Here is a 26,244-nt window from a genome sequence, read left to right on the forward strand (position 1 = left end):
CCTGACAAAAAGATATTTATTCAATGTCATCTACATAATTTAATCTGCAACAGCATTGCTAACTTTTGTAAAGATATGTTTAGTCATTAACTTTTAAATGTATAATTATGCAAAAAATGCAAACACGTGAGAAGAGTTTGCATGAAAGTCTCACGGCTTGCAGATCAACGCTCTACTACATTTCTCTCAGAAACGGTAGGAAATTTGAACTGTGACAAGTTGATTGACTGGGCAGTTTAAACGGTGACAGGATGCGTGTAACTTAAGCGACAGAGCTGTCCGTTAAAGACACAGTCTTGATAGAGTAGCATGTCCCAAAGCTTGCCTATTCTTCTGCCACACACTCAAAATTATGTAGTATAAGTAAGCAAATTTGAGCGCAGAATTGTTTAATTAACAATGACAGGGAACACAGGCAAACAGGAACAGGGAAAACCTATGAAACTAGAACACCATGAAATTAAACCAAAACAGAACTACACTTTCTGTTTAAGACAGCCTTTGTATAATTTTTTTCTTCTTCTTTTTCAAACAAGTGCTATAAAACTAACAACATGTGAGGTGTTGTATTGTTTTCTGGCCTTTCTGAATTAGTTAAGGTGTTAAGTGTGTAGCAAATGCTGTTCTAGCTGGGATTCATTTAGAAGTCACATTCCTGCCAGTCTTTAAATTATTCCTGTAGTTCAACACACTCTCCTGTAGACAGGTGGATCTAGTTAGCAGAGAAAAATGACTGTATTGTGAAAAAAACTTATTCTTTACATAATAAGACTTTTAAATCCAGTCTGCTGCTTATGTCCTTTGCCAAATAACATTCATTTTTGTCCTTATTTGACATATTTTATTAATCTCTTCTGCGTACTGCAGGGTGTTTAAACTGACACAATGATACATGATATATTTAATAGGAGTGATGCTAGGTGGGTGATGTTTTTCCTCTGCCTGCAGCTAGAATCTCTGGAACTCACAGTGATGGCCAGGATTGGTCAGTGTGGGTTCACTGACACAAGACAAAAACAGAGTTTCAGATTTCAAAGAGGTCAGTGACCTCTACATGAATCATAACTCAGGAGAACGAGCGAGGATGGTAGTAAACTAAAAAAAAATATTATTTGTTTGTTTTTTACTGAAACTAGTTCCCCCTTTACTTGGGACTTAATGTAAAATATATATTTTTTAAATTAAGATTATTATTTGATGTGTTTTTAAGCAAAATGAGAAAAGGGGGAGACTTGAAAGTGTTTAATGTTCAGTTATGTTGGAATTCTTTGAACCGTTTAAATTACACTGGGTAAACACTGAGAACAGTGGAGCATTTGCTTAAGCTGTGGATTGGTGTTACTCAGCATGTCATTACTGCTCAAGGAGCATCTACTGCTTAGCATTTATCAAGCTAATATGAGCTATTGTTAGCTAATATTTTATTAGCTAGTTGCTACAGTGCTAAAATTCTGTTGTATGACACAAAAATATATGAAATTGAATTTATTAATCCTGTCAGGGAACCTTATCACTTTGATACTACTTAATTGGGTCACTTAAAATGACTTTATTCTGTGATGTAGAAATTAAGTGAACAAATTGTTTGTTTAATATTTGATTCATGCGAGACCGATGTAAATTATTAAATCATGTACATCCAACACCCTTTTTAGTGACAGATTTAAATAATTTGTGTGATAAAAACCAATAAATAGGAAGAAAAATCAACATTTCACCCCTATATATAGAAAAACGAAATATATATATAGTGCCACCATCTATCACTAAAATGTTACAAAATATTCTATGAGCTGAAATAAAATATTTAGTGCAAAATAGGTATTATTTCATTGATTTAAAGGGGATGTCTAATGCTATTTCATGCATTCTGACTTATTTACAATGTTAAAGAGTTGGATTCACTGTTAAAGAGCTGGAAAACGAGTTGGACGTATGACGGAGTATTTCTGTGCCAAATGCACTCCTTCAGGGTTCGTATAAGGCCTTTGTATAAGGCCCAAACATGGGTTATTACTATTGTTATTATTAAGCAGTGACCTCCGCATTGAATTCTGAATGATTGAATTCTGACGCCTCTGTATCTGTATCTGTATGTATGTTATAAGCCCTGTTAGCACAGTTATTAGTTATTATTATAATTATTAGTTATTATACTCACCTCATGTAACAAAGGAGATAGCGGGGCACAATCTGACTTCAAACAAAGAAGATCGCAGAGCGCACTCCGACGTCACCAGCCAAAATCTCCGGTGTCACTGTATACACGACAACACTTCAACCAGAGTTTCTAAAAATCTTCACCCTGGCAGGAGTTTTCAAAAAAGTTTGGTTTCAGTGACCGGATATTGCCTGTGGATGAAGAGCCAAACTGCAAAGAAAAAGCTGCTGTATTGAAAATACCCATGTTCGTGTGGACAGGGCCTACGTTTCGGAACGTTTTTTTTTCAGAGTTTGGCCCTGTATGACGTAATAGAGGGCGGAATTCCTTGTATGGGCACTTCTCCCGGAAGAGCGTACACATCAACCTGAGCGAGAGCAAGAGCGCGCCCATCAATGTGCTTCATTGGGGTAACGGCAGCACTGCACAGGACCTGATCGAGAAAGATTTGTCATTTTGTTTTTAGACCACAAAATCAACAATGTCACTCCAGAGAAGTGTGTTTTTGGTTGTGAGAGAAATATAACCATGTTCAGCTTCCCAGAGAAACTGAGCATTAAGGGGAACAGTGAATGCAGTTTGGTTTTCTGGGGCAGCAAAGGAGTGCAAGTGCGTTTGTTTAGCCTGGATGCCAGCCGAACTTAGCCCCGCCCACAAACATTTGAAGTCGTGAAGTTCGGTCTGGACTAGATCCGTTGTGGAGCAACTATGCTCGAACCAGAGCTGTTCGGACCAATCAAATTGTCATCCATAATCATCCACGTCACCAAAGAGCGCTTGGGTTGAATTTGTTTACTAAACAGAGAACTTGTTCGTATATGCATTCGCCTTTCCTATTTCTCTCAAAAATGATGATCGTGTTGGTAAGTACTCAGTGTATCCTTAAATTATTATTACAACACCGGCAAAGATCATTTACACTCATCTTCTTCTACTACTTCATCCAGCCTGCAGTTGAGTTCTGTTGACTATGCGTTACTCAACATATACGTCACATCGTTGCTCTGATTGGTTGTAGGTCTATTCAATTGAGTGCAGATGCATTTTCTTTCCTGGTTCGGTTGAAACACGCCCCATAATCACAGCCCAATGGAGCAGTATCAGACTCATATTCTGACTAGAATCTGAGTATGACAACATCAGGCTATCATTTGTTTGTTCCCGGTATTTTGCTGACGAATGTTTTATAAACAAGGCCCAGTTTGATGCTGGATTTGCAGATCGTTTGAAACTGAAAGATGGAGCGGTCCCAGCAATAAAAGATACCGAACAGCAGGGCTTGACATTAACACCCACTGAGGCCCACTAGCCACTTTGGCGGGTTGAATATAAACCTACAGCCAAATTAAATGCCAAGGCCGTCGTATCACAAAATTACAATTCAATTACAATTCTTTATCAATTAACTTGCATTTAGTGAAGGCGAGAAAGGTGGAATCACGCTGAAGGACACACAACAGAAGCTCTCTCTCTGTCGCACACGCGATCAGTTCTCCTTGTGCCTGAATAGTCAAATACACGCGCACACAGATGTCAAAATGTCCATTGTGTGGAGTATCTCGCATGAACACAGTCGGTTATGGCTTAAGTGTACGTAAACAGGTGGGTTATGACTATATATGTGTCAGAATATTACGTCCATGCATTCAGCAGCCCAATTAAATATCTGTCTGTCATTAAGGCTGCACTATGTAAATTTTCCGTCCACTAGAGGTCACCTATTCAAAACAAAGGCGTAGTTTGATGACGCCACGTTTGAGCGCAGAATCTTGGGACATGGGGTCTTGGGTCTTCACCTTACAGCCGGTGGAAAAGAATCGAGATAGGACTCGGGCAGAAGTCATGTTCATGGATGCAATTATTAACGTTACAGTAGTATGAAGCAGAGCAGGACCGAGTGTTGTGGGAGATGAGCAAGGCCGCTGGAGCGAACGTTGATAAGATGAACGCAACACACACCTCACAAGCAGCGGGACTTTTATTATGCCACAGTCACCGGCGCAACTTCCGCTTTTCCGGTCATGAGTATGAGGTAACGCAGCTCTGTTTATCATATTAGATACATCTGAGTGTGTTGAAAATTATGTTATGACGTTACTCTGTGCGTTCTCTCGGCGGCTGCTATGACACTTGTTGCACACTGCAGTGAGAGTAACGCGTTTCTGCAAAAATAAAACCGGAAACTGAGGGTAATGTAGATATGACGCAATCGACAGGCGACTCCCTCACACGTCCCGGTTCCCTGGTTAAAATAGCAATTTTCTCACGATTTACAAATAGTTGGAAACATTTGGGATATTGTAGTACTCAACTGAACAAAATATATAACACTGGCCTAGTGGTTTTTGGATATTTTACTGAAAATAATTGACATAGTGCACCTTTAATGTTAATCAAACAACTACAGATGTTAAATAAATGTATGTAAATAAAACTACTGTATCTGAAAAAAGATATTTTTTAAATGTACTATTGTTTTTGTAATTTGCTTCTTTGTTCTTTTATATAGCCTAACAAAAATAATCATATAACATTTATCATATTAGCCTATGCTCATTTTGCCCACCCCTTGCCCACTTGCACTGCTGGCCCACCTGCTGATATACAATGTAGTCTTTATTTGGCTGGTCACTCTTTTTTTTTAAAGTTTGAAATTGTTTGAAATATTCTGGATCAAGTAAAATTACTCAAAATCAAGTAATTTAAGCATGCGAAAGTCAATTTTAATCCTATAAAATGTGAGATGGTGGTCCAGTGGGTTAAACCATGGAACTGATATGCAGAAGGTTGCTGCTTCGATCCCAGCAGTCACCACTAGTGTGTCCTTGAGTAAGGCATTTTACTCCACGTTGCTCCAGGGGGATTGTCCCTGTAATAAGGGCACTGTAAGTTGCTTTGGATAAAAGCATCTGTCAAATGTAAATGTAAATTTCCAAACAGCAGTGAAAATGCTGAGTGGCTAGTAACTTTGGAAAACCACTAGCCACAGTGGCTGGTGAGTTAATGTCAAACCCTGCTGAACAGTATAAAATAGTTAGAACCGCATGCAGAAAGTAAAACTGCATCAAAAGTCTGTTTTGTTGGCATTTGGCATGTAAGTGCATATAATGTAAACAACGCGAACGTATAGTGAAATAAAAGTTATCCAGGGATAATGTGATGATGTATTGTGCGAGTGTGTGTGCTCATGACTCTTTAGCTCCGGCTGCGGCACGCCTCCATCAGGAGCTTGACTGTTTTTGGAAAGAAGCGGTACAGTATATTGGAGTTATACATAGTACAGCATATATATCTGTCTTTTATAAAACTGATAAAACTAAAGACTCTTCAGAGATATGATAGATGCAATTTATACCTAATCCTCTATGCTCAAGATTACCATGAGATTGGCAGAAATTGTGCCTGTTATGTCCCCTTTAAACATGCAATTTTGGATACAGTGGACCTATGAGGGTTAAACTTGGCATCTAAAAAACAAATATTGGAAATTTGGAGTCAAGACAATAGCATTCTGGCACAAAATTCTGCATTTGTCTTAGACATACACATATGCTTCAGATTTGTCAGATTTTTTTCTTTAAAAGCACCCACCCTAATACCATACACAGACATAAACCCGTACACTCATCTCCTGAACACTTATCTTGCAGGAGAGATGGATCCTCCCAAGGTCAAGGGGAAAATGCTTAGTACAAACAAGCATCAAAGTGCTCTACAAACATGATCTGTCTTGTTCATTTTCTCGCTATTGCTCTCTCTCTCTCATTGTTGGTGTGAGATCCTCCTCAGTCCTGTGAACATCTTCCCTCATAATCCTCTTCATAACATCTTTCATGAGGGGAGGCACTTCAGTGAACAGAAAGTAATATATTAAACCCCTCCTGCTTTAAATCCAGCTGTTAACAGCTTTGTAGGTGGGACAAATATATCAGTGATTCCGCACAATTATATCTATCTATACGGTATTTATACACTCACCGGCCACTTTATTACAGTTTTTTTATTCGCTTTGGTACTATTTTCACAAGTAAGGTGTACATTTTCAAAACTTTTAGTACAAAAATACAAACTGATCACATGTGGAACACAGCTAGTCATTCTTTCAAAACATGATGTAATGCTTTCATTCACTTGCACATATTTTCATTCCACATACTCATTGTTTCAAACACAAGATTATTGAACAAGAACATTTGGTTTAATCGCACCAAAACACAACAGTATGATCTTTCAGTTTAGTACTTTTAATAATCAGTTCATTCAACAGAAAACAATGCAAGATACATGTTTCAAATCACCCTCGTTGCTGAATTATCTACAGAAACACAGGCTGCAGATGCCTCATTAGAAAATACACTTGCATTACCTAACTTATGTAATTGAATCCATAATGTTTGTTATATAATCTATTCAGTGTGTTCAAAAGGTCAAAAGCAAAAGGGGTGTGCGGCTATAAAATAGAGTTTGCTGTCAATACAGTAAATGTTCTCACTGTACCATATGACTGAATCTAGTGTAGTTGACCTTTATAAGGGTGAGTTACAGTAATGTGGCAGTCTCTACCAAGGTAATCTGTTTACAGTATCACATGGCATAGATACTGTAATATAAAATGTTGTATTTGATGCCATCTGTCTCCCTTATTCTGATGCATCACTGATCAGTCTGACCATCATTGACTATTTCCTCTCCCTTATACTCTATTCTGCTCTATGTTCACAAATTGCAAATCTTCCTTTCCCACCTATCCACTTACTTTGAACATAGTGGTTATAACCGCATATAATGTAAAATGAATTCATTACATATGATTAACCATATTGGAAATTGCAAACAAAGTAGAAACTATGTCTATAGAATCCATATCTATATGCTGGGTGGGTTAAAAGCAACCCAAGTTGGCAAACCCAGCAATTGGGTTGTTTTAAACCAGCGGTTGGGTTAAATGTTTGCTTAAAACAACCCAGTCACTGGATTAAAACAACCCAATTGCTGGGTGTGGTGAGGAGGGCGTGGTTCAGAACCCGGGAAGGAAGGATATTGCCGCCGCCATCATGCAGACCTCATTCACCATCATTCATCAAAGCCTGATACAGCCGGGGGCATTGGATACGAGCCGCGTGGTTAAGGTGAGGTGTGTGCACGGGGATGTGTTGGAATATCCTTTAAGGTCTGTGACCATACAATTTAGGGGACAAAAACATAGTGTTGAGGTGGCAGTTAGTCCGTACCTCAGACATCCACTGATTTGGGGAACAAATTATCAGTTATTAGGGTGTTTATCAGCGGATGTCTCTTGGGGGAAAAGGAAGCAGGGACGGGGGTGAGTAATAAAAGGAAGGAGGGACATGGGAGTAATAGAGGAATTGTTTCGGTGCCTAAAACGGACGGCTCGGTTCGCTTCTGTGTTGACTATCACAAGGTGAATGCTTGTCGAAATTTGACGCATATCCATTGCCCCTGGTTGACGAGTTGCTTAACTGGCTGGGTACGGCTCATTTTTATTCGACATTGGACTTAACGTAAGGATATTGGTAGATCCCCTTATCACCAATATCTAAAGAACAAACAGCCTTCACAACGCCGTTTGGATTACATCAATTTGTGACACTTCCTTTCGGGTTGTTTGGGGCACCGACCACTTTTCAGCGACTCATGGACCGGTGCTGAACATTAGCCAGAAGTCTGAGTCGGGCGCTGGGGGTTTGTGGCGAGGGGGCGTGGTTCAGCGAGGTCGGCAACGGGAGAGAAGAGACAGGTGATGAGCGGTACGTAAGTGGATCAAGTGACATACACCTGTGTCTCGTTGCAGTAATTGCCGTTGGGAGACCGGATAAAAGCCAGATGTAAACGGGAAGCCGTGAGAGAGAGAAACTGAGGACTCGTGTGGACGTGGGAGAGGAAGTTCTGGAGAGCTGGCCAGTATTATTATACAGTGACTGAAATTGAGTTTGAGAGCGCTGGTAGCGCAACTTTTTGTTTACTTGAGAATTAGCAATAAACCTCTCAGCAAGCCGAGCTTGTCTCCTTCCTTCACTATACTTTGAACATTGTTACACTAGGTTTGTCCATTTTCAATCCAACTTGGGGTTTTTTAACCCAGCATTTTTTAGAGTGTGTGGTCATAAAGGGATGGACATGGTCAGCAACAATATTCAGGTACGCTGTGGCATTTAAACAATGATAAATTGATACTAGGGTACTAATGCATTTCAAGAAAATATCCCTCACACCATTACACCACAAGCAGCCTGAACTGTTGATACAAGGGAGGATGAATCCATGCTTTCGTGTTGTTTACGCACATCAGACCAGGCAATGCTTTTCCAATCTTCTAATGTCCAATTTTGTTGAGCCTGTGCAAACTGTAGTCTCAGTTTCCTGTTCTTAGCTGAGAGGCACTTGGTGTGGTCTTCTGATGCAGTGTTAAATATCTCAAAATAGCTAGTCATGAGTGTTTGACACATATTTGGTATGTTCTACAGACATTTGCAGTACAGTTCGCTGATACATGGTGTATTTGTTAAAGGGTTAGATCATCCAAAAGTTCACCGATTTCAAAACACTGCTTCATGAAGCTTCGGAGCGGAAACAGATCAGCGAGTCGATTCGCCAAAGTCACGTGATTTCAGCAGTTTGACACGCGATCCAAATCATGATTCGACTCGCTGATTCGTTTCCGCTCCGAAGCTTCAGGAAGCAGTGTTTTGAAATCGGTTATCGCTATATAAGTCGGTATTTAGTTTTTTTGGCGCACAAAAAATATTCTTGTTGCTTTATAATATTAATATTATACCACTGTACTCACATGAACTGATTTAAATATGTTTTTAGTACATTAATGGATCTTGAGAGTGTAAATTACATTGATGCCTATGCAGGCCTCATTGAGCCTTCAGATTTCAACAAAAATATCTTCATTTGTGTTCCTTCCGAAGATGAACGGAGGTCTTTCGGGTGTGGAACGGCATGAGAGTGAGTAATAAATGACATTATTTTCATTTTTGGGTGAACTAACCCTTTAAGGCCTATTACATATTAGAAATTCCAAAAAACGATCTGGATTCACAATACCATCAGTGGTGGACTCACTGATGGGGTGCAGTGGGGTAAACAAGTCTGACTCCAGAGTTCAGGCTGGGGAACAACAGTCTAATAAAGACCTCTGGCTCCTTGTCTCCTGCAGGACACCACAAGAGCCTGGATGATCAAATTTTACTGCTCTAAAGGTGTTAAATATGAGCTCTTTTCTGTGGTTTGGAGGCCCAGAAAAGACTTTTTCATATCATGCATCTCTCTTGCTTTTCATGGTATCAATGTTTGTGGTTTCAATAAATGTGGTTGCATAAAATGCAGCTTATGGCAGCAATCAACAGGGACACATTACATGTTTTTTATTCTGAATTTGGCAAAAACAGGTTTCAAAGAGATTTCAAAAAGATGTTACCACTGGATCTTTCTAAAACCTAGTTTTCCAGTGCAGAGGAGAGCTATAAAATAGTAGAAATGTGTACTTTGTTTACAATGAGAAAAAAATGTTGCATTGCACAAAGTAATTAATGAACAGTGCAATCCGTTGAGTTTGGTAACCACGGACACCATTCAAGTAACTGAATGTTATGCAACATTCTGTCTGGCCAATATGTTTTTTTTGTATCTGTTCGGTTCTTTGGGTCACGAGGAAAATATATTGTTAAAATGTATGGTTATAAAAAAGTCTGCTTAAAATATTGAGAACAGTAGGATTTATTTAAGCAAATTTATATTTACGTCATGATGATTATTTTGTTGCGTGAGGTCATTTGGGTATCAGCATGCGCAGTTGCGTTGGAAGCTTCATAAAAAACACAGCGTTATTATTATTCACAATCCATCGTCAGGAGCACACAGCCCGTTGGTATGTAGCGAATTTAGAACCTTTGAAAAGTTTATCATAAGCTACGGTCTGCTGTACTTTAATTTAGGAATGTTTAAAGTTTCATACTTGTGTATTTGTCGTCATCGGCTGCGTTTAGTCCGTGCTGAGAGACTTAATTTGTAGTTAGGTTAGCGCGTGTACTGTTCAGTTCTCTCGGTTTGCGATATGTTTGAACACTGGATAATTAACAAATTACCAAGTAAACTAATGTAGCAGACGGTTGTGTGGTAGGCGATGGAGTTGCATTCATTTAGTAAAACATTGAACTATAGTGTTATAATGATTAATGCACCTTACCTGCCGACTCGTGTGATAGTTATACTCTGCGCATGAGCGCTGCTATGCATGATGGGAAATGTAGTTTCTGTGGTGTTCTAACGCAGCTGTGTAAGACTGTATTGGAGATTATATGATAGTGTATTCTTATTTATAGCAGAAATAGATCTAGTTATTTTATTGTAACTACTTCATGTTTGTTTATTTTGCATTATATATTCAATGGATATATTTGTAACACTGTTTATTTCTTATTTCAGGTTTATGACCTGTGGTCAATTGTATAAATAAAACAAAAATACAAGACTAATGACAAACACGAGTCGTGCCACGTGTGCTTCCTGTCACTAGCCCATTCGGATGGCTGAGAATTTAAAAAGATCCGAACAGTCATAAACCATTTAGGCCTGCCATTCAAACATTGTGGCCCTGTTCTGAAGCCTGAAGACCAGAAAATAAATCAGTGACTGGTAACCTTATCTAGTTAAGTTAAAAGCCCATCTATACTGCCTATTCACTTGCTAGTCTGCAAACCTAAGAAGAAAGAAAAAAGCGAATTAACAAGATGGCAGAAAAGGAGAAAATAGAGAGGTTACGGCAAAAGCGTTCAGCAGCCCAGACTGCGTTCACTAAAAGAGCCAACCATCTCACCTCCAGGGCCAATGCGCTAGAAGAAAGGGATCTAAAGGCTGAGTGGAGAGAGTTCAAAGGAGATCATACCAGAGTGGAAGATGCAGGATTTGAGTATGCTATGGCCTTACGAGAATTAGAAGACGAAGAGGCCACAAAAAAGGCAGATCAGGTTGACGAGAAAACACTGGAATGCCATCGCAAGTTTGATGCAGTTAAACACCTCATCCAAAACAGCTTCTGGACCAGATTTGCTGAGGAGCAGATCTCCACCCTTGTAAAGGAGGCTAACTCATCCCTGGATCACGCCGAAGCAACCGACCATCTGCAGCTGTCTAGGAAGGAGTGTGAACTGATGAATAGAAACTTAGAACGAGAGGTATGTGAAGTCAACAGTCTAGTAATTGAGTGGACAGAAATTATTCCTCATGCCGCACTAAAGGAATCTAGAGACCGTAGCAGGATGATGAGAAAGCGACAAGAGAGACTGTGGGATAAGTGGGCATGGCAACGCAGCACTTGGTCTGAAGACGAAGAGGAGCAGAAAGAACTGGTGAAACTGGAAGTTACCGGGAAGAAAGATGAAGACGAGGAAAGCCAGACCGGTGAGCAAGCCGGCGCGTCTATTGGTTCTTCTCCTAACCGTAAACTGTCCTGTCCCATAGACAGTCACTTCCCTATAAGCGAAGTTCAGCATGACCCACCCATCGCTCCCACCTATCTCAGTTATGGTGGACTTCCAAATGCTACAAGCACGCAATTGCAAGTCCAAGGTGCTCCCAACATGTACCCAGGGCCTTTCCATTTCAAGCCCCAAATCATGTTGGAACGTGCACGCCTGCCTACATTCTTTGGTAACATGAGAGATTACTACCGTTGGAAAGCTGAATGGGAGGACCTTCAGCAGCTGGGGAACCCTCATGGTTTGGAAAATATAAAAAAGTTCCATCTCATAGGAAGTTTAGATGACAAAGTCAAAAAGGACCTCGTCTTGTCCAGCTGTGGATCTGCTACTGATGTGTTCAGGCTCCTGGACAACAAATATGGAAATAAGCCGAAAATAGTGCTACTTATTTCAAAAGAAGTACATGACCTACCACCTGTAAAGGGAAACAGCCCTAGAAAGACGATCGAACTAATTCAAGCTGTGGAAAGAGCTCTTCGTGACCTCCAAGTCCTGGGGGAAGAAGATGCTGTGAAAAATCGGTTAGTAGCACAGTCGATTGAGAGTAAGTTACCAGACTCTCTGAAAGAAAAGTGGCTAACTCATAAGAACGACCCTGCAAGCGGCTTTTCACCCAGAAATCACTTCGATTGTCTAATGGAGTACCTGAAAAAACAGGAGGACATTCTTGAGGAGTTAGATCAACTGCAGCCTAGTTCGAAAGACTATACTGAGAGGTCACAGGAAAAGAGTAGAGAAAAGAAGGCATTTACCAAGGCTACATCAATCCAAAAGGGCTCTCAACCTAGTTCATGTATAACTTGTGGGGACGAAAAGCATGCAGGTAGATTGTTTGCGTGCAAAGCCTTCAAGAAGCTCAACCTGTCAAGCAAGAAAGCTCAGTTAAAGAAGTCAGGAGTATGCCTCAAATGTTTGCGCATCCATAATGAGGACGGCTGCTGCACTGAAAGGTTTCTATGCTCCAAAGAAGACTGTCATAAAGGAGGGTCCTCAGACCACAACTACTTACTCTGCCCGTTGCCACAGACGAAAAAGAACGATAAAAAGAATGAAGAGCAATGCAAAGTGAGAGTAGAGAAAAAGAGACTTGGTTTGACAGAGAGACAGGAGGAGGTTCTTGCCAAGCTCTCTCCAGAGCTAAAAGCAGAGGTCAAAGAAGCTTTCTCAAATAAGATTTCAACAACAGTGTGCACTAGTTCAGACAGTGAGCCAATAGAGTACCCCGTAGTAATGATGCTACTCTCCGTGACGACTAACTCGGGCCAGCTAATCGGTACACTGATCGATCTTGCTTCAGATACCAATTATATCTCAAATGAAGCCGCTGAGCGTCTTAAGCTGAAAGGCGAAAACATCAAGCTGATTGTGCAAGGAGTTGGAGGAATGGAGAAGATAGTTGCTACCAAAAGGTATACTCTGAGACTAAGAGTAAAAACACAGAAGGGTACAGTGGCGGAGCACAAGCTCCTATGTTACGGCCTGGAGAACATAGCAAAAGTGAACCAAGCAGTCACGCCACAGCAACTACTGAAATTCTTTCCTAACATCGCCGCACATGACTTGGTCCGTCCAGAGAAGATCGACCTACTAATAAGTCATAGGGAAGGTCGCCTGGTCCCACAGCCAATCAAAGTGGAAGGAGACCTCGTCCTCTGGGACGGCCCTCTGGGAATAACGGTCGGAGGAGCTCATCCTGACCTCTTCGAGAAAGTAGACTTAGCGGTGCACAGGTCCGAAACTCATTTTGCACGTTCTATGAGATCAGCTTCGAAGGCTTATAAAGAAGTCCTTGTTGACCCAACCGAACTTGCCAAAGCTAAAGTGGTTAATGGAGAAACAATCCTCAGGAGTACTTTGGTCACCAACAAAGACATTTTCGATTGGTTCAAGTGGGACAGCGTCGGCGCTGCCTGCGACCCTCAATGTGGTGGCTGCAAATGCGGTAGATGTCCCCCTGGTGGTAAAGAAATCACACTAGGAGAGGAAAGAGAAATAGAAAAAATCAAAGAATGCCTCACCTATGTGCAAGCAGACAAGCACAGCAAGTCTCCTCACTGGGACGCAACTTATCCATGGAAAGGAGATCCTGCGACACTGCCAGACAACCGACGTGCAGTGGAGGCGACTTTCCTCAACACTGAGAAACGCCTCGAGAGGGAGCCGGAATGGAAGGCTGCGTACAGGGAGCAAATCCACGAGATGATCTCAAGGGGAGCTGCAACCAAACTCACTCAAGAAGAACTTGAGAGCTGGAAGGGACCGAAGTGGTACATCAGCCATTTAGTCGCACCAAATCCACACTCATCCTCTACCCCTGTAAGAATTGTATGGAACAGCAGCCAAGAGTTCCGCGGAGTGAGTTTGAATGACCTTTTGTACAAGGGCCCAGACGTCCTCAATCAGATCAGAGGAGTCCTTCTAAGATTCAGGACTGGATTGTACGCCGCCTTAGGCGACGTGAAGAAAATGTATAACTCTGTTTGGCTTAAAGACACAGAAGTTCATCTCCATCGATTCCTCTGGAGAGACAACCCAGAGGATGAGATTCAAACCTTCGCTGTCGTCAGGGTTAACATTGGGGACAAACCTGCTGGCTGCATTGCCCAGGTTGCTATGAGGGAGACTGCTAATCTTCCACAGTTTGCAGCCATGGTTGAAGAACGCCGTGTTCTGGTAGAAGACAGCTATGTCGATGACATATTAACATCCCACAATGACATCAAAACACTGGAAAAGATCACCAACGGAGTTGAAAAGATCTTGGAGGCTGGAAGCTTCTCCTTAAAACCGTGGATTTTGACAGGCCAAAGTGGGAGGTTAGAAACTGCAGCTAACTCCAGTAACAGTGAGACAACTTTGTCAGCGCCTAAGACTCTTGTGTTGCCAAATCAGATGCGAGACGAAGAAAGTAAAGCGCTGGGTGTCGGCTACGAACCAGAGACCGACAAACTTCGGGTGTTGACGTCCATCAATTTCTCAAAGAAGCGAGGCAAGATGAGGACGGGAATTGATTTGAAGGAAAATGAAGTAAGAAGTGGAACTCCAAACCCCTTAACTCGTCGAGTACTTCTAAGTCAGGTCGCTGGGTTCTACGACCCTATCGGGTTTGGCACTCCAGCAAAGCAGAAAGGAGTAATGCTCGTAAGGGAATCCTACCAAGAAGCAAGTATTGGTAATCCAACTAAAGATACTTGGGATGACCCACTGTCGCCAAGAATTCGGGAGGCTGCTATTAGACTCTTTGAAGAGTACGTGAGACTTGGCAAGATAAAGTTCGAAAGAAGTCTCACACCTTTTGGAGCCATGGGCCGCCCTATGGGTGTCACGTTTTCGGATGGGAGTGAGGCTTCCTATGGCGCCGTGCTTTATCTCCGCTGGGAAACGCAAAGAGGAGTTGTTGTGAGGTTTGTTGAATCGAAAGCCAAACTTACTCCTCTCAACCAGAAAGGGGACGTGATCAAGGCAGAGTTATGTGGCGCTGTCTTCGCAACCCGGTTGAAAAGGTACTTTGAGAAGCACTGCCGCCTTGAGGTCAAACGCTGGGTCCACTTTGTGGATAGCTTAACTATCTTAGGGGCAATCCAGAAGGATAGTTATGGCTACCAAACATTCTTCTCCAACCGAATTGGTGAAATACAGATGGCTGGGCCAGTGGATGACTGGAGGTGGGTTGACGGCAATCTCAACATTTCTGACATCGTCACTAGGGGAGCAACTCCTGAAGAGCTCGATGAAGAGTCAGAATGGCAACAAGGCCCCGAATTTCTAAAAAGACCTGAGGCTGAATGGCCTGTGAAGATGGCCAGCGAAATTGTGACCAAAGTTGCTGATAAGGTAAAAAGGTTACAAAGAAAAGCATTCTCAGCTGTAACAACCAGAGCTCAATCTCAAAAGGTTGCAAAACCCTGCAGCACTGATAATGCCGCTAACGTGGGAGTTCATATACTACAACCACTCCCAAAAGACCAAGGTCCAACTCAAGCAGTAGAAAGGCAGAGAAGGAAACTTTGGGGCGTGTTTCTTGTGCGCCTGGTGGAGCCCAAACGGTTCAGTAGTTTATCAAAACTATGTGGAACTGTCGCTTGGGTTCGACGAGCTGCAGAATCTTGGTTAAGAGTAAAGAACCGAGCCTTGAATTCAGCAAAGTGGGAGGCAAATAGTTCTAAGCTATCTGTAGAAGAGAGAACAGTTGCTTTTCAAGACTTAGCCCTTGCTGCCCAGGACGGCTTGAACTTTAAGACTACAGCCTTGAACCGCCTAGTTGTAACTAAAGATGAAAACACAGGACTCTTGCTGTGTGGCGGTAGAGTACAATCTTGGAGTGAAGATGGTAGAGCAATACCGTTGATTCCTTTCCAGTCATGGTTGGGGACTTTGCTGGCTAGAGAAGCTCACAAGGCCAATCATGAGGGTGTTGCTGCTACACTGCTACGTACGAGAAGAAAAGCTTGGGTCATAGAAGGCCGAAGGATAGTCAAGAAGATTATGAACGAGTGCGTTACTTGCAAGAAGCAAAGAGCAAAGCTATGCCAACAAGTAATGAGCGACCTTCCTCATGAGCGTACGAGCAGAGCAAACCCTTTTGAGTATACCACATTGGACCTTTTCGGTCCCTATGAGGTCAGAGATGCAGTAAAGAAACGGACCAAGAAAAAGGTTTGGGGAGTTGTATATTGTTGTATGGCTTCCAGAGCCATCCACGCGGACCTTGTTGACGACTTGTCTGCCGAGAGCTTTCTTCAAGCCTACTCCAGATTCACTGCCCTGAGGGGGCACCCTCGGAAGTTATGGTCTGACAGAGGCACAAATTTCATGGGTGCCAAGTCTGCTCTGAGAGATCTACATAAGCACTTAGCATGCTTACAGAAGGTGGCTGTCGAGGACATAGCAGCAAAAAATGGAACTGAATGGCAGTGGGATTTCCATCCTGCGGACTCGCCCCACAGAAATGGAGCGGCCGAGGCAGCTGTCAAACTTGTCAAAAGAGCTCTCAATAGTCTCGGTGGAACAACCGGTAGCTACACCTGGGGGGAGTTCCAAACTCTTCTTTACCAAGCAGCCAACCTAACTAACGAGCGACCCATCGACGCCAAGGCGCAAGAGCAAGAAGATACAGTAGAGTACTTGACTCCTAATTCCCTCATCCTGGGACGCACCGGACAAAGAGGAGATATGCAAAGTGTTGACTTGGAAACTCACTCTTGGCGTAGGCTGAGGGCTGTTCAAGCGGGAGTTGACAAATTCTGGTCAAAGTGGAGTGAACTAGCGGGACCGAACTTGTTTATCCGGCATAAATGGCACAGAGTGGAAAGAAGTGTCCGGGTTGGAGATCTGGTTTGGATCGCAGACCAGAATGCCCTGAGAGGACAGTTCCGGCTCGGTCGAATCGTTGTCACCTATCCGGACAAGTCTGGAGTGGTCCGAGATGCTGACGTGGCGACCTGTATAGGCCTTCCTGCCTCCCTTGTTGCCAGGACCCAGGCAAAAGATTCTACTTTACTTTCTACTATCGTTCTTCGCAGGGATGTGCGGAGATTGGTCGTATTGATTCCTGTTGAAGACCAGCACAAAGAATAAAGTCCTTACCATTGGGTACCCAAGAGACGTTTATTTTTTTTAGTTAGTGGGTAACCCTGGGAGGCGGCTGAGTGGTTCAAGGGCAAACCTACACTCAGTAGGAGGAAAGGTGGTGGTGCCTACCTCCTTAGAGAGTCTTTTGAGCAAATGTAAACATTGAAAAGGATTTTCTTAATTCTGTGTATGCTGCAAAACTTGACTTTAAGTTGTTGTGTCTACTGAAAGACTCAAGATACTTTGTAGTGGCCTCCTTGAATTTGCATCAGTCGGCCAAGTGGGAGGTGTTCGGTTCTTTGGGTCACGAGGAAAATATATTGTTAAAATGTATGGTTATAAAAAAGTCTGCTTAAAATATTGAGAACAGTAGGATTTATTTAAGCAAATTTATATTTACGTCATGATGATTATTTTGTTGCGTGAGGTCATTTGGGTATCAGCATGCGCAGTTGCGTTGGAAGCTTCATAAAAAACACAGCGTTATTATTATTCACAATCCATCGTCAGGAGCACACAGCCCGTTGGTATGTAGCGAATTTAGAACCTTTGAAAAGTTTATCATAAGCTACGGTCTGCTGTACTTTAATTTAGGAATGTTTAAAGTTTCATACTTGTGTATTTGTCGTCATCGGCTGCGTTTAGTCCGTGCTGAGAGACTTAATTTGTAGTTAGGTTAGCGCGTGTACTGTTCAGTTCTCTCGGTTTGCGATATGTTTGAACACTGGATAATTAACAAATTACCAAGTAAACTAATGTAGCAGACGGTTGTGTGGTAGGCGATGGAGTTGCATTCATTTAGTAAAACATTGAACTATAGTGTTATAATGATTAATGCACCTTACCTGCCGACTCGTGTGATAGTTATACTCTGCGCATGAGCGCTGCTATGCATGATGGGAAATGTAGTTTCTGTGGTGTTCTAACGCAGCTGTGTAAGACTGTATTGGAGATTATATGATAGTGTATTCTTATTTATAGCAGAAATAGATCTAGTTATTTTATTGTAACTACTTCATGTTTGTTTATTTTGCATTATATATTCAATGGATATATTTGTAACACTGTTTATTTCTTATTTCAGGTTTATGACCTGTGGTCAATTGTATAAATAAAACAAAAATACAAGACTAATGACAAACACGAGTCGTGCCACGTGTGCTTCCTGTCACTAGCCCATTCGGATGGCTGAGAATTTAAAAAGATCCGAACAGTATCTGTGTTATACAACATGGTGGTGACACAACATAATTTATCACCAGGCCTCGTTACAAAATAACATATTTAAGGGATTAGTTCACCCAAAAGTGAAAATGCATTATTTATTCACCCTCATGTCATTGCACAACTCCTTTTTACCTGCGTCAAAAAGTGATGTTAGTTTTTCAGTCGCCTTGGTACATTTCTTAAATCATCTTTAACATTTGCAAACCAGTAAGTTAATTTCTTGAAATAATTTGCAAAAAACAGCACCACACAATGGACTACCTGCAAAAACCTGTAACTTACTCAAAATCCTTAGTTCATCAATGAGCAAATCAGTGCCAAAAAAAAACAAAAAATAATAGTCCTTGTGTCCTTGTTCCTTAACAAGATTGTCAAAATATTTAGCCACATTGTCAAAATAACAGTGTACTCCGTCAGTATTTTCAGATGTAAACTATGGCTACGATTTTGATGACAATGATTGAAAATGAACAAGACTGCACTTTTTCTGTATGGCATACAGTATATCAATTTCAACAGTACAGCTTGACACATTACTGCATGTATATTGATATTGATTGCAAGAGACTGGACAGGATTCACAGTTACACTTTTACTGTTGTCAACGTATTACAGTACAAAGTAATTGCGATATATAAAAGAAAAAGACAAGATGCAGTAGCCTATACATACACTGTAAGTGTGATATAGTAGGTATATTTATAACGTGTATTATTTATATTGTAAAATGCAAGTGTAATATGCTACTATAATATAGCATTACAGTACGTAGGCTATACAGTATTAGACACAGATTAGTGCACATTTTTTAAATACACCTGTTATGTGTACGAAATACTTGAATGATAGAGGAAACGTTTGTTCTCCTAAAATTTTGACCCATTGTAAGGTCATAATTGAGAACATGGTCCACAATAGTGGCTCTTATTTCATCAGAAACATGTCTACAATCTTGCCCTCTTCTACCTCTTCCTCTGTTTTGCCTCCGTACCCTTCCACCACATCCTTACTCCGTCAGAATGTGTAACTCTATTGTGCTCTGTCTGTATATGCTTTCCAATTGAAGCTTGAGTTATTTTAGAGAACAGGTTGATCTAATGCTTTCCCCTCCATTAGTAAAATTCAAGCTTTACAATTCATTAGCAATTGATAATGTAGGAAACAGCACATAATCAAATGCAGGAATGCACCAAATCATTTGCAACTTGTTCAAAAGAATGAGAAATTGCTTTTATGATGTGCACAAGTGAAGATGTGGAGGTTGAACAAGTAGGCCTAGTTTTGATCTGAGAAATGTACGTGTAGATGTGAGTTTTTGTCATATTGGATGTGGAGGCTGTCAGCCCCTAACATTCTGCTTAATATCTCCTTTCATGTTTCACATAACTAGTCATCCCAGAGCAACTTGAGGGTAAATGATGACAGAGTTTTCATTTGGGTGAACCATCCCTTTAACATGTGATAACTTATCATGAATTTGACGCACACATCACACACACTCGGTATTTGGCGCGAGGGAGGATCTAGTAGCGTGTTGTATGGCTTTGATGTTGCTACGGCAACGGACATAGCGCTCTGCCCTGGAGAACGCCGCCACGTTTCAAAACAAAGTTGATAACGTGCAGATAAATATGTTTGAGTGCGTTTAATTCGTTTTAAAAACGTAACCATTCACACATTAACTGATTTTAATAAATAATTTCCGAGAGGTGATTAGTATCATAATGCGAAAGACGCAGCCTGGAGGTCCGCGTGAAGGAGTGTCGAGCGTCGTCGAAGATGCAGTGGTGCTGCAGCTCCGCGCGCTCTGGAGAAGATATGAGCATCACTGCATGCAGATTGACAGCTGTCCCAGTGCAGTGCTCAAACAGGACATTCTTCACCAAATCGACAAACAAGAACATCTCAAAAAGGTATTTGACAGAGTGAAACGGATAATAATCTGGGCTAGAAACTGATAGGCCTATTCAAGTATCAAACTGTTGATGTGTGAACTATTCTATTAGCTTGCTTTAGGGAGATAACGTTACTAGTCAATTCAACAACATTACCGAAAGGCAGTCTCATTAAAATAAAAATGCTGTCATCATTTAGGCTACTTTACTGCTCAACACAAAAGATAGGCTATTTTGAGTAATGTTTAAGCTGCTTTTGTCCATATGTTATAGGCTATTATTATTAAAGACCATAACAACATTTGTACGTTAAAACAGACACCAAAGTCTGTAACTTCAAATACGGGATTTAAAAAAACTTTACAGATTCATAGTACTTTACTATAAATGTACATGTTTGATATTTTTCACATTTGTTGACTTTTACAGAAAGCATTATAAGCTACAATGGAGGAATTTAGGACATTCAGTACAGTATGTAAATATAGAAATTGGCTTTAAAGCATTAGGCCTACAATATATTTTTCCCTCCCATTCATTTATTTATTTTTTAGCATTAAAATGTTTCTTCAGGGGCTTTTCTGTGTAAAATATTTATATAATTTTGCTGTTTTTGCGGTGAAATGTGACCTGGACACAGATTTAATGATACTCACCTGTTAGGTGATCAGTGACTTCCTTTAATGTTTCGTTAAAATGTCTACTGTACTCATCTCCTTCTCACTCACTGTTTCTGTCTGTTCCTCTCCCATCCTTGTAGATAACGCTGTCATTTCCAGATTGCGGGCCCTCAGACGCCATTCTGCCCAGCCTTCAGCCTATATTAATGGCTATTCGAGAGGAGCGTTACACACATGCACAAGAATTCCACATCTGGAGTCTGTCTCTCAAGCAAACCGATATAGTTGAGCTGGTGAGCACTGATCCCACTTTGTTATAGATTCTAGTTTTGTGATTGGCAGTTATGGAAATCATTTAGTCTCACGATGCTTGTTCCAGAACAAGGAGTCTTTCTGCGCAGACAAGCCTGCTGCAGTTCAAACCAATCCTTCCTGTCCAAACAAAAAAATGTTTGTTCAGTCACATCACTCACAGTGTGATATGTGTCCTATATTTCAGCAGTAAATGGTAATGAGCCATAACTGTTAACATTTTATCTTAACACCAGATCAGCTCTGGAAAGAATTTTGAATTACACAACAATTTCAGGTTCCAGAACACAGAATGTTTTCTGTCATCTCGGCATTTTGTTGCAAAACATTTTGGCTTTGCATGTTAAATGCACCTGCTTTCGCTCTCTCTCCTTTACATCAATCACACTCTTTTTTGTCAGTGCATTTCCACATAATTTCACATCATTATTGAAGTGAAAAATGAAACAGAATTAAATATAAGTCTTATGGATCACTGTTGTGATACTTTTGTGGTGCCCTTTTCAAGCTTGACAGCTGCAGTCAAAAAAAAATCAAAATGTCTCCTTTTGTGTTCCACACACTCAAGTTTGGAATGACATGAGGGTTAAGAGTAATGACCAAATTATCATGTTTGGTTGACAACTGACATTGTAAACTGTTGTTTTGCCACATCTGTTCTTTTTTGGATTTAGAAAACTTCTTATTATCACTGTGGTGGTGCTTTTCTAGTTTGAGAGGCCATTGGCAGCCAACTACTGGCCTGTGTTTTCAACAAGAACCGCAATACCTCTGAGGCTATGGCGGGCTGTCAAACTCATGAAAGCATAATTAAAATCAGGGGATTCACTCAGCTACTGCCAAAACTTTTGATTATTTTTCCAGAAACATAAGACTTGTAACTTCTGTAGGAACTTGATAGAAACCTGAGAGATGACAACATTTCATAAACAATTTTTTTTATTCAAAACTGATATATACAGTATAGTCCTATCAACAAACACTAAGTTTGAAGCCAACATGCGTCGTCATACAGTTTTTCATACTTGTTTTGGGCCTGAAGCATAAAGATCAGGGCTGGACAACCTGGTCGGAGTTTAGTTCCGACTTGGTACTTTAGTTTAGATTGTCCATGTGTGCTTGTTATGGCTACTGAAATACGTTTTTATTATCATGTGGTCCACACCCATTTTCATTCCCTTCCAGGGCCAACATGTTCACACTACAGCTCATATAAATCGGAAAAATCTGTCCAATTAAAGGGTGAGATTTACTTCCATAACAGCTTTGATGCTCAGCTGTGAAAATCACTGCCATATTTTTCCAGACCTGCAGACAATGAATATAAGGAAAACAATATGGTGGATAGGTATGCAATTGAAGTTCTGCACTTGAATGCTGTTAGGACAACCCTAACGTATAAATTTGGCACATACACAGATTTATATGTGCCGGTCAGACGGTTATAACAATAAGTGCTTGCGAGTTCTATAAGAGGTCCTCGTTTTTTAAGATGTTGATGAGATTCTGTGAGATTTTTTCTGCTGTAGATCATCACTAATCTATGAAATGATGTTCAAGGGGAGCTTTATATATAGGATAAAATTGATATCTGTATGGAATTACTCTTTTTCTCACAGTTTGAAAGAGATTACACACAGCCGCTTTGTCAAGAACTGCAGCTTTGATCTCTGTAATACTAAGCTATTTATTTGAATAAGCCGGTTTGAGTGACATCTCCCTAACTGCTTAGCAGTGCCCGTGAGTGCACAAACCAGCCTTTAAAGGGTTAGTTCACCCAAAAATGAAAATTCTGTCATCATTTACTCACCCTCATGTCGTTCCAAATCCCTAAGACCTTCGTTCATCTTCGGAACACAAATTAAGATCTTCTTGATGAAATCAAATCATCATTGGAACTTGGAAGGTCCAGAAAGGTAGTAAAGAGATCAGTAAAATAGTCCATGTGACTCCAGTGGTTCAACCTTAATTTTATGAAGCGATGAGAATACTTTTTGTGCGCAAAAAACAAACAAAAATAATGACTTTATCTGTAGACACATGGACTATTTTAACAATGTTTTTACTACCTTTCTCGACCTTGAAAGTTGCAATGACATTGCCCCTGTGGGTGGTTCAGAGAGCTCTCCTATTTCTTAAAAAATATCTTATTTTGTGTTCTGAAGATGAACGAAGATCTTATGGGTTTGGAATGACATGAAGGGTGAGTAATTAATGACAGAATTTTCATTTTTGGTTGAACAAACTCTTTAATCTCTTGGACTGTGGTGGAAATTGTGCTGTTATGTGGTCTTTCTGTTGTATAATAATCAAGTAGCACTGATTAAATTAACCAAATTTGTATATTTTCGGAAGAAAAAGTGAGTGGTGTCTGCCCGTGCAAAACTCACCCTCACAACAATGCAAAGTGTTATGGGTGGTTGTCAGGGCATTGTTGTAATGTAAATCCAGTCGACTGTGTGCAACATAATAGTATTAGTAAAATCCATGATTGTAAATTTCCCAGTTAAAAAACGATGCATTTCACCAACCCATCTGTTTGTTCTGACAGTGTCTTCTTTTGGAGAAAAGGGGGAGGACAGTTTATCCCTTCAGATCGCTGGAGCTGCTTGATTGCAAACTGACTGAATGGTCTCTGGAAAGATTGGGCAAGGCTGCAGGCATCAGCTACCTCACCACACTCTGCCTGGACTACACACGGTGAGAGGACATCTGATTGTGTATTGTGTGAATGTCCTCAGATGCACTTTGTAATTCCAGTTAGTCAATCGTAGTGTACATCAGAGTTGGGCAACTTCAATCCTGGAGGGCTCTATGCCTAACCAAACACACCTGAAAATCTAACTTATAGGTGCTTGTCAAACAGAAGGCTGTGCCATAATGTGTTTTTGCTGTTAAAAACGCGAGAAGCAGGTCAGTGGAACGAAAAATGCACTAGGTCTAGAGACGTGTTTTTTAACAGTTTAACTTATTGTTACTTGCATTTTTAGAATGTCATGTTAGCAACGGTTAAAGAAGTCAGTCTAGCGTGTTATTACATAGAAAAGGAATGGAAAAGTAGCGCAGTGGAATGGAAAAACACGTTCTGTGTGACCGACCATTAACGCTGCTTATCTCGGCTGCCACGTCATCAAGCGCCGTCAAATGGCATGTTCATTTGAAAGATCCTTGCAGCCTTCATTTTGCGTCCTTCATTTGGCTTATTTTGAAGGATGCATCAAGTGTATCCTTCGCATCCTCCAATCATCTACAATCCTTTACATACATTCCAATTCACACAAAAAAAGAATTATCAGAAAATTAATCATTACTGAGGTCGTCCAGTTTCACTACGTAATGCAAGACAAAAAAACAACATTTTGGAGATGAAACCTTGTTTTTTGTTGTAAATCAATCACATAATGCTAAACTCTGCATAATGTAAACAACTGGGAGACCACAGTTGGTTGTAATTACCTGTACTGCATTTATAAAAAAAGTGTAAGGCCGCTGAAATCTCGCTCCAATGATCGGTAACGAGCCGCAGTTTGAAGGCCATTGCGCGTTCGTGTCTCCAGCTGGGTAGAATGGATTTAAAGCTAATATATCTTTAATCTGACTCCATTTATCATATTGTCGAATTTAGGATAGAATGCCAATTGGTTGTTTGATCATTTATATCTAATAGTTAATCATACATTTAATCATATCGTTTTAACCTTTTGCTGCAATTATATCGTTCCGTTCTGGAGATAGTTAATAATTACAGAGTAATTCAGAAAGGATCAAAATGTAACAATTTTACTAACAGTCAGGTAAATGTATAATGCCAATTACATAATCAATTAAAAGATAATTCGTACATTACATCAAATACTCTGTAGCAAAGAATAAGATATCGATACCTGACTGAATATTACGCAACGCAGAGTGTCAAGACACTCCACGTTACGGGCCAACTCCATTATAGTATGCGCCCCGAACTCATTGCTGTATTGCTTTAAGGAACTCAGACCAGACCTAAACCTCTTTCAAATGGAAATACATGATAACAGCGGCTCCAAGATACCAAATGGCTCCAAAAGCCACACCCACCGTCATGAGTAAAATATCTCTAAGCTCTAAAAACTCTTATTAACTTTTTGTATACTTATGTGGTTATGAGATTTTTGTACCATTCGCACTGAGACATTTTAAACGATATCAAACACATATAGTATTGTACAGTGAGAACCTACATTCAAATCACACAGATGTGATTTGGAGTCGGATGTCGGAGTGGAGTCGGATGTGGGAAACTGAGGAGAAGGGGAATACATGTAAATTAATGCCATTCTCAGTTGATTCACTCAGTGGAACTTCGTCTGCGAAAAGTGTCTTCCCAGTGAGTAATTGTCTTTCACCAGACAACAGTGCTTTAAGTGGGCCGGTACGCGCCGGTACTCAGTACCGCCACTTCCAAATATAGCTCTTGAGCGTACCGCCACCTCTCCGTGCGCCCAGAACGTGCTTTTAGCGTACCGGTACGCTCATTTGCGAGCAGAGACTACATTACCCATACACCCTTGAGTTTTACAAGTGAAAAGCGCATGCGTCGCTTTTGCCGCTGTCAGTGTCAACAACTCAAAGTGGTCCGGAGAGGGTGTGTGAAGAAATTCTAATAGAATAAATCGTAATTTAGTGTATATTGCAAATACTATAAACACATATATATGCATATATAAATATCATATATAAAACCATGTTATATAGGTGCAGTGCCACAAATTACTGATGGCAAATCATGCAGGACAATGAGGGAAAACTCATCCACTGTTATGGTCTTCCACCCTGTTAGGCGAGTCATTTTTAAATAATAATTTGACAGCAACGTTAAATGTTTTGCATACTTATGTTTTATTTTGGGAGGTGAGGATCATTAACAGCATATACAATATTTGTTTTGAACACATTTTTTTATTATTTACCAT

General features: G+C 40.6%; 1 protein-coding gene across 1 annotated transcript in view; it reads right to left on the reverse strand.

Annotated features, from left to right (window-relative positions):
* Positions 1-26,244, reverse strand: part of LOC307131912 (transmembrane protein 255B) — a 101,030-nt gene that overhangs the window by 58,119 nt on the left and 16,667 nt on the right. The gene's annotated exons all lie outside the window — the stretch shown is intronic.

The sequence above is a fragment of the Gobio gobio genome, assembly GCF_949357685.1.
Source record: "Gobio gobio genome assembly, chromosome: 9".
Classification (NCBI taxonomy): domain Eukaryota; kingdom Metazoa; phylum Chordata; class Actinopteri; order Cypriniformes; family Gobionidae; genus Gobio; species Gobio gobio.